The 20947-nt window shown below is 37.7% G+C and overlaps 1 protein-coding gene and 1 pseudogene across 4 annotated transcripts in view; one reads left to right on the forward strand and one right to left on the reverse strand.

The window, feature by feature from the left end:
- Positions 1-20947, reverse strand: part of SEPT7 (septin 7) — a 120051-nt gene that overhangs the window by 53654 nt on the left and 45450 nt on the right. The window lies entirely within an intron of this gene.
- LOC112620546 lies at positions 5269-5794 on the forward strand (annotated as a pseudogene).

The raw sequence follows: 20947 nt of genomic DNA on the forward strand, positions 1-20947 counted from the left end.
TATTATTCTTCCCTGGAAATTTTTCCTAAGAAGTACCCTGAAGGTGTAAATTAAGTGTATTCCAAATTTTTCTGTGCTTCCTTAAGTATCACATAACCTTAATCCAAGTTATCTCATTTTTTTTTTTTTCAGAAGTACCAACAATTGTAAGAAAGTAGTTGTGTAACTTTGGAAAAGTCTAGGGGCAAAGGTTATAGTAGTCCATTAGAGCTTAAAATTTCCTTGAAATCTCTTATATCGGTTCCATCAATAAATTCGCCTTGTGACCTTGGGCAAACCTATACTTTGTGTGTCAGTACCCTCCTCTCTGAAATGCAGATAAAAGCAGTACCTACAACACAGAGTTGGTGTGAGAAATAAGTGATCTCATTAGAATCATACCTTGGCACAGTGGACACGTGAATATCAATAATTGGTAGTTGCAAAGAAATGTATTTTATTACTATTCATGTTTTCTCACAGAAAAAGAAAGGACCCTAGTGCAACTACTAAGAATAAGGGTCAAAGGTGAAGTAGACAGCCTTAAGAAGGGAATAAACATTTGAAACAGGGATGCAGGGGAGTAAAGTAGAAGAGTAAGGTTGGCAATTTATTGACACTAAAGGGTACTGGCCTCAAAATAAATAAAAAGGAATGTTGAAAGCAGTGAGGCTATGCCTGAGTTTGGACATTAATTTCTACTCACATTTAGTAGAGTAATATTTATTTCCACACCAAAATGTCAAATGGCCTATAATTATAAGACAAAATATAGCAGCCTTGTCTAATAATCTCAAAGTGACTTATAACTACAATTGATCCTTGTTCATTAGCTTTACTGAAGGGAAGGAAATAGTGTCATTAATGCAAAACAGTAGAGAACTATAATCAGTCCTACCAAATCAAACTCTACTTAAACACAAAATCTGTGGAAACAACCCAAATCAAGCGTACTTCTGCATTATTTAGAAAACATTTAATAATAGAGTTCAGAATATATATACTGGCTTAAGAAAAAAATTACTCAAGAGAAAAAGACTATCCGTAACATTTCATATTTCTTCAAACTAGTATTTTAATAAATCCAAACAAACTTTTTTGAATGTTCCAAATTAATGTCTATTTTACATTTATTTTGACTTTGAAATGCATTATACATGTTTTGCAACAATGTCATTATCATTCCCTCATTTTATTGCAGTTTAAGGGGAAATAACTGGATTTTAAATTTTTTTGTCCTTGTTAAAACAAAATATAATATTTACAGTTTAAGATGTTACTCTATGAAAATTATGAAACAAGAGTAACTACAGTTAGTAATACAACACCTGTACTTTAACCTAATAAGCAGGTTAAAATAACCCATATCCTTCTTATCTTTGAGGTCTTGCCCATGAAAGCCATATATTCTATCACTATTCAAGAATGTTAAATTTCAAGCCTAAAAATAAAACATTCATCAAATATTTGTTTATAAGGTTTTGAAGAAAGTCACAATAATATTTGTTTATAATAGCTAACATCAGGTTTCTTCAGGTCTTTGGGATTGGGATCCCCCAGTATTCGTAATAAAGGAATCTGAGCAGTCCTGCTTTAAAGATACTTGCTTATCTTTGTCTTACTCCACATCTCAACTTTGTATCCATTTCTTATTAATCTCTAGATTTTCTGAGACTAAAGTAGTACCTGACACTTTATAAGTGATTATTAAATTTTTATCAAATAAATGAATGAGGAATGCAAAGATAAGATGTAGTCCTTGATCTTAAAAATATTAGTATGGTAGAAGAGGTAAGATATGCAAACAATGAACAAACAAGGCAGAATTTTATCAAAACCATGAATGAGATACCCCAAAGCAACAGAATTTCAGGAAACTGAGAATCACACCAGCCTGGAAAGGAGGTCACATTTTAATGAGGCTTTGAAAGATGGAGTATCATTTCAAAAAGCATTTCAACTTTCTGGGATATCTGTGATACCAGGAGCCACTTTTACCATTTTGTAGCAATTGTATGGAAAAGAAAGCAAAGGATTTTTAGAAACAGAATCTTTAAGTCCTTTCAGAATGTTTTACCATGTTAGAGTTGAGGCAAGAGAAAAGTCTGAGAGGAGCTGGTGATCACACTGTGGAGCTTTTCTACCTTGTTCTTCTAACTCCTTCCTTTCTTTTTCTCCTGGGTTTTGAAATCAATTTTGTACAAATTCAAATCCTAGTTCATTAACATACAAGTATATGACCTTGATCAAGACACTTACTTTATTAATTAAATGCACAGGGCTTGACATTTTAAAAAGCACCTCAAATGAAACCTATTAAGAGGTGAGACAGCGACAAACTATAGTTCTTAACCAAAATACATATTAGTGTCATCTCAGGAGCTATTTCGAAATAGATGATCATATTCCATCCTAGACCCAAAGCCCAGAATATCTAGGCAAGTGTTTCCAGGAATACTTTGAAGAAGCTTCCCAAAATGATTTGAAAGGTAGATGAAATTAAGAAATTCTTATGTTCGTGTCGTCTGTCCATAAAAAGAAAATTAAGAAATTCTAGTAAATAAAGGATGACATACAGCAATATGCCAGATTAAATCAACATTTAAAGATGGCCCATAGGAAAGGATCCTAATAAAGCAGGCTTCAACACAACCAGGTAAACCAGGAGGCAATATCACAAAAAGTGAGGAAGAAAGTTTCCAGGAAAAAATGGTCAATAATGCCAAATAAGTTAAAGAAAAAGACAACCAGAAGGCCTTTTACTGACCTTTAATAAAAGTAGTTTTATGTTAAGGAGAAAAGCCAAATGGTGAGAAATTAAGTGCTGGATGGGAAGTTTAACAGTAGAGGTTTACTTTTTCTTTACACCTGGCTGTAAAATGAAGAAAAGATACCACACCAAGATGTTTTGCCAAGGGAGGGTGCTATTCTTTGTTTTACTTTTTAATAATCTGGTGAAGATTTAATCAGTGAAGAACAATCTAGACCAGGTATCCCCAACCCCCAGTCCATGGCCTGTTAGGAACCAGGCCACACAGTAGGAGGTGAGTGGTGGTGAGCATTACTGCCAGAGCTCTGCCTCCTGTCAGATCAGCGGCAACATCAGATTCTCAAAGGAATGCAAGCCCTATTGTACACTGCTCATGTGAGGGATCTAGGTTGTGTCCTCCTTATAAGAATATAATGCCTGATGATCAGTTTCATCCTGAAACCATCCTGCCCCCCTCCCACACACACACACCCTGGCAGAAAAATTGTCTTCCACAAAACCAGTCCCTGATGCCAAAAAAACTGGGAGCCACTGGTCTAGACTACATTAGATACATTCCATACATATGTTGATCTGGAATTTGCTATAAGACAATTTCATCTCCGCAAAATCTATTAGGATATCTTTTAACATACACACTGATGTCCATGCTAATACTAAAAGGCAAGTTAAACAGGCTCTATATAACGTGGCCCTGCAATTATCTTAAAAGAAGTTTACTTATTCTAATTACTATAATTGCACCAGTACTAAGAACTAACAATTCTGCTGTGTAGTTAGTAGCAAACATTCCAACCAGCTACTCAATAATTACCTCATTTGCCAATTCAAACAGCTTTCACTTGCTACATGTCTGAGGCTGGGAGGTGCAACGAGGTATGTTATGATCTTTCTTGCTATACTTAGAAACAGAAGCATTCTTTATACAACCCAGTTCAAGTGGACAACTACATTTTTAAATCATCATGTTACCAGAGAAATCCTTACTGCCTACTCAGAACATTTTCTTCATGATTATTTAGAAAATGATTATCCCATTTTTGTAGTAAAAGATATTGCCTGATCTTTCATAAGATATATACCAAGTTTCTGTAAGTTCTTTTGCTAAACTGAAAAGAGTTGAAATTGACAGTTTAAATACTGTCTATGAGCTGTCCCTCAATGTTCCTCTAAATTCTTCCCATTACTTGAAATTCTAATTGATCATTCAATACACATTCCTCCTTAAAAATGGGTGGATCAGCTGGGCTCACTGGCTCAAGCCTGTAATCCCAGCACTTTGGGAGGCCAAGACGGGCGGATCACGAGGTCAGGAGATCGAGACCATCCTGGCTAACACGGTGAAACCCCGTCTCTACTAAAAAATACAAAAATCTAGCCAGGCGAGGTGGCAGGCGCCTGTAGTCCCAGCTACTCGGGAGGCTGAGGCAGGAGAATGGCGTAAACCCGGGAGGCGGAGCTTGCAGTGAGCTGAGATCCGGCCACTGCACTCCAACCTGGGTGACAGAGCGAGACTCCGTCTCAAAAAAAAAAAAAAAATGAGATCACGAGGTCAGGAGATTGAGACCATCCTGGCTAACACGGTGAAACCCCATCTCTACTGAAAATAAAAAATAAGCCGGGCATGGTGGCAGGTGCCTGTGGTCCCAGCTACTGAGGCAGGAGAATGGCGTGAACCCAGAAGGCGGAACTAGCAGTAAGCCGAGATCGCGCCACTGCACTCCAGCCTGGGCAACAGAGCGAGACTCTGTCTCAAAAAAAAAAAAAAAAATTCAAGTATTCTTGTGAATACTATTAGTCTTTCACATCCTGGAATCAGACTTTCCCTCTAATTTCTATTTTGGGCCAGCCTTAATTAAGAAAGAGTTTTAATTTGGAAGAAAATAGAGCTAGTTTTGAATTACATGAATCAGAAAAAGCAGATTCTGCAGAAACATAGCAAAGGGCTCTACAAAAGTAGAGGGCAACTTATAGCTGGCCACGGGGCACGCTAGAGTGTAAGTAAAGGAGAAATATCAGGAAAAGAGATTTTATTTTACCCAGCTATCTAATGGATAGAAGACGGGAAGTAAGGTGTTGATTTATTCTTGATCAGGTAGCATGTTCTACACAGTGGTTCTAAGAAGTGGCTTTCAAAGCAGAAGTGGGTAGTTTTTAACTATTTGAATTAGATAACCTATAGATTCTTTTAAGTTCTTACTTTTTATAAATCTCATATACAAAAACATATCCCCTAAGGACCAGGGATGAAGTATATGAATCATACCGTGATTATGTGAATTATATCTCACTGATATTTCTTTAAAAATAAATGAGTACTGTACTCATTTATTTTCAATTTGCAAAATGTATTTTGCAAGTACAGAATTTCAGAATAAAGAACAGTACTTTTTTTAAAATTTCAAATAAATAATCAAAGGTAAATTAAAATGTAAAACCTTTGTCTAATACCAAATTAGCAAATACCAAATCTGACATTTAAAAGAGATTTCTGAGCAGCTGTAGACCTCACCAAGACAATGCAGACTCCACTGACTATTCCTGTGCCTGTGCTCCAGTTACCCTGGGGCCCTGATGGCTTCAGTCGTGACATTGCCCCTGATGGACGCTGGGGCCCTTGAAGCGAGAGGTTCCTGAAATCCAACAGTGTCCCATAGTTCAAGAATTGCAGGAATCCCAGGAGCAGTGGGCTCGAGCTGCCCTTCGGGAGTGTTACCTCTGCAGCATGCTGGCTACGGTGTGTCGACAGGTGAGCTTCACACTACACAACTGTGTGCACATGGCTGCCCACTTCGGAGCCACCAATCTGGACATGGCCAACTTCTATGTGTCACAGCTGCAGACTCCCATAGGTGTGCAGAGGTGCTGCTCTAATGTACTGACATTATTTCACAAACCTTCAAGCCTGCGCAGCTGGAGCACAGGTACAGAAATAGTCAGTGGAATCTGCATGGTCTTGGCGAGGTCCACAGCTGCTCAGAAATCTCTTTTAAATGTCAAATTTGGTGTTTGCTAATAAAGATCTGTGTTCACCTTTCTGCTTGAGTCTAAGCCACAGTATCCCAGGCCTCCCAATGTTCCCCAGCCAGGAACTCTGGGCCTCATGGAGTTATGGGCCTCCTTGGAATTCTGAGCCAAGCCCCAAGCAACTCTGGACTCCTGAGACCTCCTTTGTCTTATCAGTAAAATTCTGCAACTCTAGGAATTTTAGGTCCCGTTGGAAGGAATGCTGTACCTCACAGAACTCTGAACTCTCTAGATATAGGCCTGATGTCATTTCCTAAAGTCTGGGGCTTGAGGGTGGGGTAATACAGGTGGGCAAATTACAGAGTGGTAAGTTATTTATTGAAGAGGTTGCAAAGTTCAGCCACCCTGAAGATACTCCCAAATGCTTCCCTCCTGCTAAAGAACCAACTACTCCAGGAAAAGAGATTTCCACTCAATATTGGCAAGGATGAGATACATACGAGCATTCATACACCTATCGAAACTGTATTAGTTGGTATGACATTTTCAGATAACATCCTTTACCATGCCATCTACTTCTGGGAATGAAACACACAGAGAAAAACACTGCAATAATATTTTAACAATAAAAAAAGTGTGTGAGTGTGGTGGCAGAGGGAGACCTTCCAGGTCCAATGATGGGAGGTAGGCTAAGCGTATGTATTATGATACACCTATACAAATATTATTCAGCCATTAAAAATTAGCTTTTAAAAATCTGACATAGAGAAATGCTTGCCATAGCATGAGATGAAGAAAGTATACAAAGTAAATATGGTATTACAGCTATGCCTAAGATGCAGAAAATATAACAAAATTTAACAGCGGTGATGTCCTCTCTCTTAAAATGCCATATACTTCTTATTTTTTTCTAATAAAAAAAAATTTGTAACAAGTCTTAGTTTTTATAGGAAAAAAATTTCAAGCCATATATCTGAATATCTGTTACATCAAAAAACAGTAGTTACCTAAATATCCAACCACATTTCAAACAAATATATAATTCATGTTGATTCAACAACAAAGGCAAACATCCACATATATAAAATCAGGCTCAAAATCTCAAAGTAAAACTGTTTTTAAAGTTTATTAACTTTTAATAAAATCAATTCCTAAGATTCTATCGCTCACATTAAATATCTGACACAGTCAAGGGAAAACAAGATACTCGAAAGGTTTGCAAGGAGTAGCATTAATATTCAGCAACTATAAAACAAGTGCACCCTTCAGACTAAATAGTCATGTCACATAAAAAACTTGAGCACAACATTAACCTACACAGAATAACAGGTAAAAAGTCACATTGTGTTTTTAAGAATCCAAGCTACTCAGCTAAACCATGTTTAAAGAAGGAAAAGAATAAATTCTCAACCATCTTTTAAATCTGACTCTTACCAGAAAAGAGCTTTGCCCAGCAATCTATACTGAATTACAAAGAGCACACATTTGCCCCGAATGCTTATAATCAAAAATGTTCAACCAAAACAGAAGTCCAAACTAAGGATTAATCAAATATTTAGCTTATTAATTGCATATCATTGTCTACCATCCCTGCTTTCCCTTTTCTTCATTCCTCGTTTTGGATCTTAAAACTAAGTCATAAAAATGCACGAATAAAAATATGTTTAAAATTAACATTTATACAATTTACTGATTTGCTAGTCATTTTACATATATAATATATATACTAAGCACATTCATATACACAATTATCTCAAGCCCTCTGTGAGGTGGGGTAATCACTCACAGTACACAGCGTTGCTGTGTAAGTATCTCCACTCTACCACCATCCCACACCCACAGGTTCTTAAGGAACCCTACCACAGCTCTTTTATTTTTATTTTTCATATTTCTTTTTAGAAATGGGTCTCACTCTATTGCCCAGGCTTGTCTCGAACTCCTAGGCTCAAGCAATCCTCCTGCCTGGGCCTTGCAAAGTGCTGGGATTACACACATGAATGAGCCTGGCCTTCCTTTACTTTTTGTAATCACAACACAATGCTTGGATTATAAAAGACTAGGTAAGGTTTGGAGCAATGGCTCATATCTGTAATCCCAGCTAAGGTGAGTGGATCACTTGTAGTCAGGAGTTGGAAATCAGCCTGGCCAACATGGTGAAACTCTGTCTCTACTAAAAATACAAAAATTAGCCTGGTGTGGTGGTGTACGCCTATAATCCCAGCTACTTGGGAGGCTTAGGCAGGAGAAGACTGCTTGAACCCAGGGGAGCGAAGGTTGCAGTGAGCCGAGATCACTCCATTGCACTCTAGCCTGGGCAACAGAGTAAGACTCCGTCTCCAAAAAATAAAAATAAAAATAAAAATAAAAAGACTAGTAAATATTTGTTGTGAAAAGGAAAGTGAGATTCAAAGTGATCTGTCCACAGTCATACAGCTTGTCTGTGACAGAAATTGAAGTTTTCAACTAGACTAAGTATGATATTCTTTTCAGTGTAACAGTTGCTGCACTATTATACTGTAGATATAAAGTTAGTTTAAATACAGAGGCTTATTTTCATGGTGTGACAAAAACGTTAAGTCAAAAACATGAATAAAATTTTACCAAATTGCCAAAATAAATCGTACATTCCAAATTTAAACACAACAGTGAGTTACTAGTCTCAAGATTCTAATCGATCCTATCAGACTGATAAAGTTACCACATAAATCCAAACAAAAACTGACTACATGGCACTTTAAATGTACATTACTATACCATTTATTTAGTTAAATGTAATTAGTAGTGTGGATTTCCCTGGAAATTCCTTTGAGGGTAGAAGTAATCATTTTCATTTTCATGTCATCCGCTTGATCAGTAATTCTTAGCACTCACACTGCTGATGTACATAAACTTAATTACTAATCATTCAATTAAAATTTACCCTCTGAACCAGGACAAGCATGCTATGGAAGAGCTCATCCTTTATGTTATTGTTGTAATTATTTCCATCTATAACATAATAAACAATTTATAGCCTTCTATCATTAAACACTTTAGTTAAGAATGAACTGCAAATCTTCACATTTGATTCTTTGATATGCATAATTACCTTGTATTTATCATCTGCTTACTTAAGAGTTCTGGACAGTACAAGAAACAGAAGCCCCAAAGTCTAAAACTTTCTTGCTTCTAAATAGCAACCTATTTATTTGAACTGTTAGTAAATTTGGGGGACATCCTACTTAGTTTATCAAAATACATGTAAATATTATAACTCTGCAACACTTGTACGCATTTGCAGATAATTTTAATTTCCAAGCTAAATTTTACCAGAGCTTTTTATCTCCATTACTATGGCACTCCAAAATTACAATTTTGCTGATTTTTCTATATTTTTAGGCATCGAAAAAATGATTCTATTCACATACCAATTCTATAACACAGTTAAATATTGGCCTTAAACACTACAAAATTACTTCAGCTCTTTCTTTTCCACATTTCTTCCTAAAAATTCAGTCCAAAAGTCATTACATGAGACTGAAAGAGGTAGATGTCCATGCTGGAGAGAAAACCACAGTGGCCCAGAACAGGGTATTAGGGTATTACAGCCTACAGAATGAGGAAAAGTTTCTAACAGAGCATGAGAAGAATGGACTAGCATGAGATGTCTGAGTTAAATAGGTTGAGGGGCACCCACATGAGAAGAATGGCCTGGCATAAGACATCACAGCACAAGAGAGGTAAGCAGGGCCACTGCCTCCCCCTTAATTACACTAATTCCTCCCACAATTAACTAATCCATTACCTCCCTCGGGTTCTTCCCTAGTATTTTTCAGAGAAGAAAGGGAAGAACCTGAAGGAGGTGATGGATTAATTCCAGGGGGATTGATCAAATAAGTACATATATGGAGGATAACGGTATTTCGCCATCAGAAAGAAAATACAAATATGGGAGAGATGAAAATTAGGACCCTTACAGTGATGGAATGAAATTGGAGATGTGCACTTACAATTTTCAATACATACACACACATACATATATACAAACGTATGTGTCTGTGTATAACATACACTTGTTACTTTCTGATTTTGATGGTATATTATGGCTATATAGGAGAATATCCTTGAGGAAGAGAAAGAGCTGATACTAAAGTAGGGGGACAAAAGAGGAGCATCCATCTCAAATATCCTAGGAAAAAACTTATGTACTGTACTTGTAACTTTTGTTTAGAATTGTTTCAAAATTTAAAATCAACACATTATTTTCAGCACAGTAATCATGTGCAGTAAATAATGACGTACACTTCTAATTATATAAAATACTCTGTACCTATAATTTTCAATATTTTAGGTAGATAACCTCTTTGAGATTCTAAATATGCAATGTCTCCAGAATATAAAGACATGAAAAAAATCTCAATTATATTTCAGAAAGTTTGGCAAGTCAATGAACCCATTCAGCATCCCCCTTTCGTAATAAAATTTGATCCACAGACTTCAGTACCTTAGCCACTGCTTTAAATGGCTATATACTCCAATATAGTAAAACAGACCAAAAAAACCTCAAGACCTAGATATAAATACATGAAAATTATTACTTAAAATGCGGGTTTTTTTTTTTTCCAAAAACAAAGTTTGAGTAAAATTAACAAGGATGGCAAATTTACCAGTACAAAGGTCTTTCATGGCAGACAGGTCATACCTTCCCAATCTTTAAAATAATTCTAAGGTTCTGTAGTTCAATAGTGAAACAAGTACAATATCCTGGCATAAAACTATCTTTCAGACAAAATCCACCTGCTGCGTATTAAGAAATGTAACATTTATCCTGGCTAACATGGTGAAACCCCGTCTCTACTAAAAATACAAAAAAAAAAAAAAAACTAGCCGGGCGCGGTAGCGGGCGCCTGTAGTCCCAGCTACTTGGGAGGCTGAGGCGGGAGAATGGAGTGAACCCGGGGGGCGGAGCTTGCAGTGAGCCGAGATCGCGCCACTGCACTCCAGCCTGGGAGACACAGTGAGACTCCGTCTCAAAAAAAAAAAAAAAAAAAAAAAAAAGAAATGTAACATTTGAAAACTTCCCGCCTTGGGAGAGAATAAACCTGATTCATGATACAAAAACCACTCAATCTACAAATGCTTTCAACAGAAAGATGGACTAAATATAAAGGGGGAAATTCTGACCTCATTTGGTGCTAGACTGCAGTCATAGCTAGGCAGGAGGTGTTATTATTATCTCATATTTAAAATTATATTTCAGACATATGTGATACAGTCACCTAAGAAAAGGATGGACCCCCTTGACCCACAATAGTATTTGGCCTCCATGACCTAGTCTAGGAAAGATTTAGAAACTACCCATTATGGAGAAAGAAAAAGCAGTCTTCCTTGCCAAGATGAAAACTACATACTAAAGGAGTCTCCTATGTGAGAATTACATTTCCATCTGTAAAGAAGTTGCATTAACATGTGCTGCCTTCATGCCCTTGCCTTCCATTCAGTACTGAGTTCTTTTAAAATACTGACAGACTATGCAGCCTTCACATTTCTGTCCCAACATCTGGCTAATTAAAATTAACAAATGTGATAACATTTTTACTTCAGTCCACCTATCCAATCAGTCTTGAGTGTATTCATAACCAAGAGAACAGTTTCTCTAGGTCTCTGACAAACATGACCATCCTTACCTCTCTTTACTAATTTAGCCTATATACTATGAAGTTTATCTTAGGCTTCTCGGTCTGTCAAAAGAAAAGATAGCTGTGTTTTTCAACACTGGAGTTTCTTATATCATTTTCAAAGACCATATTAGGATAGTATATGTATGAGAAGCAAAAACAGATTAAGAATTATAATTCAGTGACTTGCTAATATATATTTTTAAAATCACACTGATGACTTTTTTAAAGACTGCCAAATAAAACTGGGATATTAGCAAGATTACATTTCTTACACATATCAATCCAGATACTGCTCTTGTTACAGAACTAATTTTTTTTTTTTTTTTTTTACGTTTGAAAAAGAATCTCAGTCACTCTGTTGCCCAGGCTGAAGTGTAGTGGCGTGATCTCAGCTCAATGCAACCCCTGCCTCCCGGGTTCAAGCAATTCTCCTGCCTCAGCCTCCTGAGTAGTTAGGATTACAGGTGCACACCACTACACCCAGCTAATAGACTACAATCTGTAAGACTGATTTTACAAGTATTTTTTCCTAATTACACTGTTCCATGATTAAGACACTGGATTTAAGCCATTAATTCAAATTAAGAATTAAGCGAACAAAACATGAATATACAAATTACTGAAAAAAAAGTACCATTTTTTCTCATGAATTAGTAAATGATTAAGATAATGGCATGCTTTTTAGCCGTAAAGTCCCCTTTCTCTAAATTTCCATAGCATTTGGTTTACACATTTCTTATGCCACTTAACACATTATGATTTATGGTATAGTTATGTGTATATTATTTTCCTCCTCTACTATTATAGTGTATTCATGTACCTTTAAAATCTCTCTCAAGCATCTAAAACAGTCATAACATCCATGGAATGAATAGCCTAGCCTTCAAATATACCATAAATCTCTTCAAATTCAGAAAAAAAAATTTCCTTTTTTCTTAATATATAATCTTTAGTAGAACAAACTTTTAAAAAACAATTTTTTTTTTTTTTTTTTTGAGACGGAGTCTCGCTGTGTCTCCCAGGCTGGAGTGCAGTGGCGTGATCTCGGCTCACTGCAAGCTCCGCCTCCCGGGTTCACGCCATTCTCCCGCCTCAGCCTCCCAAGTAGCTGAGACTACAGGCGCCCGCCACCACGCCCGGCTAGTTTTTTTTTTTTGTATTTTTAGTAGAGACGGGGTTTCACCATGTTAGCCAGGATAGTCTCGATCTCCTGACCTCGTGATCCACCCGCCTCGGCCTCCCAAAGTGCTGGGATTACAGGCCTGAGCCACCGCGCCCGGCCTTAAAAAACAATTTTGCTGGCCAGGCATAATGGCTCACACCTGTAATCCCAGCACTTTAGGAAGCCAAGGAGAGAGGACTGCTTTAGGCCAGGAGTTCAAGGTTAGCCTGGGCAACACAGTGAGACCCCATCTCTACAAAACAATTTTTTTTTTTTAATTAGCTGGGCATAGCAGTGTGTGCCTGTGGTCCCAGGTACTCGGGAGGCTGAGGTGGGACGATCACTTGAGCCCAGGGGCTCAAGGCTGCAGTAAGCTCTGCACCACTGGGCTCCAGCTTAGGCACCAGAACAAGACCTTGTTTCAGAAACAAAAGAAGAAAATGGAAGGGGAAGGGGAAGGGGAAGGGGAAGGCGGGAGGAGGAAGGAGGAGGAGGGAGGAAGGAGGAGGAGGGAGGAAGGAGAAAGGGGTAAGTAGGAAGACGGAAGTGGGGAGGGAGAGGGGGAAGGGGAGAAAAGGAAAAGGAAAAGGGAAAAGGGAAAGAAAGGAAAAGAACAATTTGCCAGTATGTGCCAAGAGCCACAAAATGTTCAAATACTTTGATCTAATAATCCTACTTCAGGAATTATTAACAAATAAATAATAATGATACTGCCCTCTGTCTGCCAACATACATATAACAAAACTCTGTGTTTAAAGATCTTCATTGTCATGCTATTTGTAACAAGGGTAGGGGTAAAAACAAACCTAGTGTTGTTCATCAGTAAAAAAAATAAATTACAGGTCAGGCACAGTGGTTCACGCCTGTAATCCCAGCACTTTGGGAGGCTGAGGCAAGTGGATCACAAGGTCAGGAGTTCACGACCAGACTGGCCAAGATGGTGAAACCCCATCTCTACTAAAAATACAAAAATTAGCTGGGCGTGGTAGCAGGCACCTGTAATCCCAGCTACTGGGGAGGCTGAGGCAGAGAACTGCTTGAACCCGGGAGGCGGAGGTTGCAGTGAGCCGAGACAGCGCCCTGCACTCCAGTCTGGTCGACAGAGCAAGACTTCGTCTCAAAAATAAAATAACATAACATAACATGACATGACATAAAATGAAATAAAATAAAAAATTTATAGTATATTCAGTCTCAGATTAGACTACACATATAGTCATTAAGCATTATCATTAAAATGTTGACCAAAATTCCCATTATGTAAAATTTTTATTGAAGCATTATGAGATCAAACAAAACAAATCATTCAAATGTCAAATGATAAAGTAATGGCAAAATATCAGATAGCCACAGCTGGAAACATTATGCAGTTGTCAAAAGTAAAATATGGAGGATAAACACAGCATATATTAATGATTATTATCTCTTGCTGCTAAGTCTTTATTTTCCTTTAGTCTTTTTTTTCTTTTTAGTATTCCCTAACTGTCATGTAATTCAGGAATTAGCATGAAAAAATATCCTTTTCAAAAAGGCAGGTCCTCCTTGATGACTCCAAATAAGTCTCACCATATTTATTTCTTTCCAGAAAATAGCACAATTTGTAATCATTTGACTTACTGTTTGCTTATCTCCCTAAATTAACATAAACTCTGGTAATCTTCCTACATAAATAAACACTACATAATTGCTGTAAATTTATAACTCCAAGAATGTAGTATTTATACGGGAAGATCAATGAACTAAACCAAAGGGTAAGAAAGAGAACATACCAAGCATATACACTTTAAAAAATTAAGCTTGTAACAAATGGTTTTGGTAGGGCTACTTAACCATTTAAAAAATAAACATCAGATTCCTGCCTCACAACTCAGATCAAAAAAACCATATGGACTTAAGATTTCAAAATAAAAAATTAATTAAAGTTAGTCTTTAATTAGTCACTTAGTCTGTATACTCAATATACTTAATATGTAGTAGAACTTCTAATAACCTTGAATCAAGCAAGAAGACATTAAGCAAACCATAAAGAAAAAGACTGAGGTCAGACATAATGGCTCACACCTGTAATCCTAGCACTCTGGGAGGCCAAGGCAGATGGATCGCTTGAGCCCAGGAGTTCGAGACCAGCCACGGGCAACATGGCGAAACATCATCTCTACAAAAAAAATACAAAAACAAAAAATTAGCTGGGCACGGTGGCACACAACTGTAGTCCCAGCTACTTGGGAGGCTGAGGGGGGAGGAGGACTTGAACCCAGGAGGCAGAGACTGCAGTGAGCCAAGATTGTGCCACTGCACTCCTCCAGCCTGGGTGACAAAGTGAGATCCTGTAGGTAGGTAGATTGGTAGGTGGGTGGGAGGGAGGGAAGGAGGGAGGGAGGGAGGGAGGGAGGGAGGGAGGGAAAGAGGGAAGGAAGGAAGGAAGGAAGGAAGGAAGGAAGGAAGGAAGGAAGGAAGTAAGTAAGTTTGGATAATATAAAAATCAAGCTAATAGAAAACACAACACACAAAAAATTCTGGAAAAAAATGTCAATGCCTACCAACAACATAATAATAATGCCCTCAGAGTACCTACCTACCTAAACTTAAGAAAAAAAAAGTTTTTAAAAATAAACTGGAACACACCATTTATAAAAGAATATCAAAGATAAATAAACATAAAAAATAACTGGCAATGGCCAGCCACGGTGGCTCACACCTGTAATCCCATCACTTTGGGAGGCCAAGGCGAGTGGATCACCTGAGGTCAGGAGTTCGACACCAGCCTGGCCAAGACGGTGAAACCCTATCTCTACTAAAAATATAAAATTAGCTGAGGGTGGTGGTGCATACCTGTAGTCCCAGGGAGGCTGAAGCAGGAAAACTGCCTGAACCTGGGAGGTGGAGGTTGCAGTGAGCTGAGATTGCACCACCGCACTCCAGCCTGGACAACAGAGCAAGACTCTGTCTCGAAAAATAAATAAATCAAATAAGTAGCAACAATAAAATACAGATGAAAATAAGATACCACGTTTCAGGAATCAGATTAATATCCAGTGTTGGCAGTATTCAGGGAAAACGGTGCTGTCAACACTTGATGAGCGTGCAAAATGATACACAACCTGTTTTAGAGCAATTTGGTATTATGTATCAAAACTCTTAAAACAATGTATCAATCTTAACACAGCAATTCAAACTTCCAAAGCTTTATTATTCTAAGAAAATAACTAAAAATTCAAGCAAAAGTATAACTATAACCGTGTTATTATAGTATTAATACTAGCTAACAATTTTAACTATCCTGACAATACAACCAAGAATGATATAGCCAACCTGTACAGGCCATTAAAGTCTACAATTTGACCAATAGATAGGTTATGAAAGAACGTTAAGATATCACAAGATAATCACAATTTAACTGCACATTTAAAAGGCAATCATAGAACATTACAGATACACATAATACTAAATGTTCCTATACTTAAGAGTTATGATCAATAGATGACAGATGACAATATTTATTTTAGTTTTGCTCTTCTGCATTTTCCAATTTCTGCAATGAAATATATTAACTTCATTTTTTAAGTGCTTTAAAAATATTCAGATTTAATAGCTAGAAGGAATGTACAAAATTAAAATAGTGGACATGTGGAATTATGTGATTTTTTTCTTTTTTTTTTTAATTTATTTATTTTTCTTATACTGTAAGTTGTAGGGTACATGTGCATAACGTGCAGGTTTGTTACATATGTATACTTGTGCCTTGTTGGTGTGTTGCACCCATCAACTCGTCATTTACATCAGGTATAACTCCCAATGCAATCCCTCCCCCCTCCCCCCTCCCCATGATAGGCCCCAGTGTGTGATGTTCCCCTTCCTGAGTCCAAGTGATCTCATTGTTCAGTTCCCACCTATGAGTGAGAACATGCGGTGTTTGGTTTTCTGTTCTTGTGATAGTTTGCTAAGAATGATGGATTCCAGCTGCATCCATGTCCCTACAAAGGACACAAACTCATCCTTTTTTATGGCTGCATAGTATTCCATGGTGTATATGTGCCACATTTTCTTAATCCAATCTGTCACTGATGGACATTTGGGTTGATTCCAAGTCTTTGCTATTGTGAATAGTGCTGCAATAAACATACGTGTGCATGTGTCTTTATAGCAGCATAATTTATAATCCTTTGGGTATATACCCAGTAATGGGATGGCTGGGTCATATGGTACATCTAGTTCTAGATCCTTGAGGAATCGCCATACTGTTTTCCATAATGGTTGAACTAGTTTACAATCCCACCAACAGTGTAAAAGTGTTCCTATTTCTCCACATCCTCTCCAGCACCTGTTGTTTCCTGACTTTTTAATGATCGCCATTCTAACTGGTGTGAGATGGTATCTCATTGTGGTTTTGATTTGCATTTCTCTGATGGCCAGTGATGATGAGCATTTTTTCATGTGTTTGTTGGCTGTATGAATGTCTTCTTTTGAGAAATGTCTATTCATATCCTTTGCCCACTTTTTGATGGGGTTGTTTGTTTTTTTCTTGTAAATTTGTTTGAGTTCTTTGTAGGTTCTGGATATTAGCCCTTTGTCAGATGAGTAGATTGCAAAAATTTTCTCCCATTCTGTAGGTTGCCTGTTCACTCTGATGGTAGTTTCTTTTGCTGTGCAGAAGCTCTTTAGTTTAATGAGATCCCATTTGTCAATTTTAGCTTTTGCTGCCGTTGCTTTTGGTGTTTTAGACATGAAGTCTTTGCCCATGCCTATGTCCTGAATGGTACTACCTAGGTTTTCCTCTAGGATTTTTATGGTATTAGGTCTAACATTTAAGTCTCTAATCCATCTTGAATTAATTTTTGTATAAGGAGTAAGGAAAGGATCCAGTTTCAGCTTTCTACTTATGGCTAGCCAATTTTCCCAGCACCATTTATTAAATAGGGAATCCTTTCCCCATTTCTTGTTTCTCTCAGGTTTGTCAAAGATCAGATGGCTGTAGATGTGTGGTATTATTTCTGAGGACTCTGTTCTGTTCCATTGGTCTATATCTCTGTTTTGGTACCAGTACCATGCTGTTTTGGTTACTGTAGCCTTGTAGTATAGTTTGAAGTCAGGTAGCGTGATGCCTCCAGCTTTGTTCTTTTGACTTAGGATTGTCTTGGAGATGCGGGCTCTTTTTTGGTTCCATATGAACTTTAAAGCAGTTTTTTCCAATTCTGTGAAGAAACTCATTGGTAGCTTGATGGGGATGGCATTGAATCTATAAATTACCTTGGGCAGTATGGCCATTTTCACGATATTGATTCTTCCTATCCATGAGCATGGTATGTTCTTCCATTTGTTTGTGTCCTCTTTTATTTCACTGAGCAGTGGTTTGTAGTTCTCCTTGAAGAGGTCCTTTACATCCCTTGTAAGTTGGATTCCTAGGTATTTTATTCTCTTTGAAGCAATTGTGAATGGAAGTTCATTCATGATTTGGCTCTCTGTTTGTCTGTTACTGGTGTATAAGAATGCTTGTGATTTTTGCACATTAATTTTGTATCCTGAGACTTTGCTGAAGTTGCTTATCAGCTTAAGGAGATTTTGGGCTGAGACAATGGGGTTTTCTAAATATACAATCATGTCATCTGCAAACAGGGACAATTTGACTTCTTCTTTTCCTAACTGAATACCCTTGATTTCTTTCTCTTGCCTGATTGCCCTAGCCAGAACTTCCAACACTATGTTGAATAGGAGTGGTGAGAGAGGGCATCCCTGTCTTGTGCCAGTTTTCAAAGGGAATTTTTCCAGTTTTTGCCCATTCAGTATGATATTGGCTGTGGGTTTGTCATAAATAGCTCTTATTATTTTGAGGTACGTTCCATCAGTACGGAATTTATTGAGCGTTTTTAGCATGAAGGGCTGTTGAATTTTGTCAAAAGCCTTTTCTGCATCTATTGAAATAATTATGTGGTTCTTGTCTTTGGTTCTGTTTATATGCTGGATTATGTTTATTGATTTGCAAATGTTGAACCAGCCTTGCATCCCAGGGATGAAGCCCACTTGATCATGGTGGATAAGCTTTTTGATGTGTTGCTGAATCCGGTTTGCCAGTATTTTATTGAGGATTTTTGCATCGATGTTCATCAGGGATATTGGTCTAAAATTCTCTTTTTTTGTTGTATCTCTGCCAGGCTTTGGTATCAGGATGATGTTGGCCTCATAAAATGAGTTAGGGAGGATTCCCTCTTTTTCTATTGATTGGAATAGTTTCAGAAGGAATGGTACCAACTCCTCCTTGTACCTCTGGTAGAATTCAGCTGTGAATCCATCTGGTCCTGGACTTTTTTTGGTTGGTAGGCTATTAATTGTTGCCTCAATTTCAGAGCCTGCTATTGGTCTATTCAGGGATTCAACTTCTTCCTGGTTTAGTCTTGGAAGAGTGTAAGTGTCCAGGAAATTATCCATATTTTCTAGATTTTCCAGTTTATTTGCGTAGAGGTGTTTATAGTATTCTCTGATGGTAGTTTGTATTTCTGTGGGGTCAGTGGTGATATCCCCTTTATCATTTTTAATTGCGTCGATTTGATTCTTCTCTCTTTTCTTCTTTATTAGTCTTGCTAGTGGTCTGTCAATTTTGTTGATCTTTTCAAAAAACCAACTCCTGGATTCATTGATTTTTTGGAGGGTTTTTTGTGTCTCTATCTCCTTCAGTTCTGCTCTGATCTTAGTTATTTCTAGCCTTCTGCTAGCTTTCGAATGTGTTTGCTCTTGCTTCTCTAGTTCTTTTAATTGCGATGTTAGAGTGTCAATTTTAGATCTTTCCTGCTTTCTCTTGTGGGCATTTAGTGCTATAAATTTCCCTCTACACACTGCTTTAAATGTGTCCCAGAGATTCTGGTATGTTGTATCTTTGTTCTCATTGGTTTCAAAGAACATCTTTATTTCTGCCTTCATTTCGTTATGTACCTAGTAGTCATTCAGGAGCAGGTTGTTCAGTTTCCATGTAGTTGAGCGGTTTTGATTGAGTTTCTTAGTCCTGAGTTCTAGTTTGATTGCACTGTGGTCTGAGAGACAGTTTGTTATAATTTCTGTTCTTGTACATTTGCTGAGGAGTGATTTACTTCCAATTACGTGGTCAATTTTGGAGTAAGTACGATGTGGTGCTGAGAAGAATGTATATTCCGTTGATTTGGGGTGGAGAGTTCTATAGATGTCTATTAGGTCTGCTTGCTGCAGAGATGAGTTCAATTCCTGGATATCCTTGTTAACTTTCTGTCTCGTTGATCTGTCTAATGTTGACAGTGGAGTGTTGAAGTCTCCCATTATTATTGTATGGGAGTCTAAGTCTCTTTGTAAGTCTCTAAGGACTTGCTTTATGAATCTGGGTGCTCCTGTATTGGGTGCATATATATTTAGGATAGTTAGCTCTTCCTGTTGAATTGATCCCTTTACCATTATGTAATGGCCTTCTTTGTCTCTTTTGATCTTTGATGGTTTAAAGTCTGTTTTATCAGAGACTAGTATTGCAACCCCCGCTTTTTTTTGTTCTCCATTTGCTTGGTAGATCTTCCTCCATCCCTTTATTTTGAGCCTATGTATGTCTCTGCGTGTGAGATGGGTCTCCTGAATACAGCAGACTGATGGGTCTTGACTCTTTATCCAGTTTGCCAGTCTGTGTCTCTTAATTGGAGCATTTAGTCCATTTACATTTAAGGTTAAGATTGTTATGTGTGAGCTTGATCCTGCCATTATGATATTAACTGGTTATTTTGCTCATTAGTTGATGCAGTTTCTTCCTAGCCTTGATGGTCTTTACATTTTGGCATGTTTTTGAGATGGCTGGTACCGGTTGTTCCTTTCCATGTTTAGTACTTCCTTCAGGGTCTCTTGTAAGGCAGGCCTAGTGGTGACAAAATCTCTAAGCATTTGCTTATCTGTAAAGGATTTTATTTCTCCTTCACTTATGAAACTTAGTTTGGCTGGATATGAAATTCTGGGTTTAAAATTCTTTTCTTTAAGAATGTTGAATATTGGCCCCCACTCTCTTCTGGCTTGGAGAGTTTCTGCCGAGAGATCTGCTGTGAGTCTGATGGGCTTCCCTTTGTGGGTAACCCGACCTTTCTCTCTGGCTGCCCTTAAGATTTTTTCCTTCATTTCAACTTTGGTGAATCTGGCAATTATGTGTCTTGGAGTTGCTCTTCTCGAGGAGTATCTTTGTGGCGTTCTCTGTATTTCCTGGATTTGAATGTTGGCCTGCCCTACTAGGTTGGGGAAGTTCTCCTGGATGATATCCTGAAGAGTGTTTTCCAACTTGGTTCCATTTTCCCCCTCACTTTCAGGCACCCCAATCAGACGTAGATTTGGTCTTTTTACATAATCCCATACTTCTTGCAGGCTATGTTCATTTCTTTTTCTTCTTTTTTCTTTTGGTTTCTCTTCTCGCTTCATTTC

Source organism: Theropithecus gelada, chromosome 3, assembly GCF_003255815.1.
Source record: "Theropithecus gelada isolate Dixy chromosome 3, Tgel_1.0, whole genome shotgun sequence".
Taxonomy (NCBI): Eukaryota; Metazoa; Chordata; class Mammalia; order Primates; family Cercopithecidae; genus Theropithecus; species Theropithecus gelada.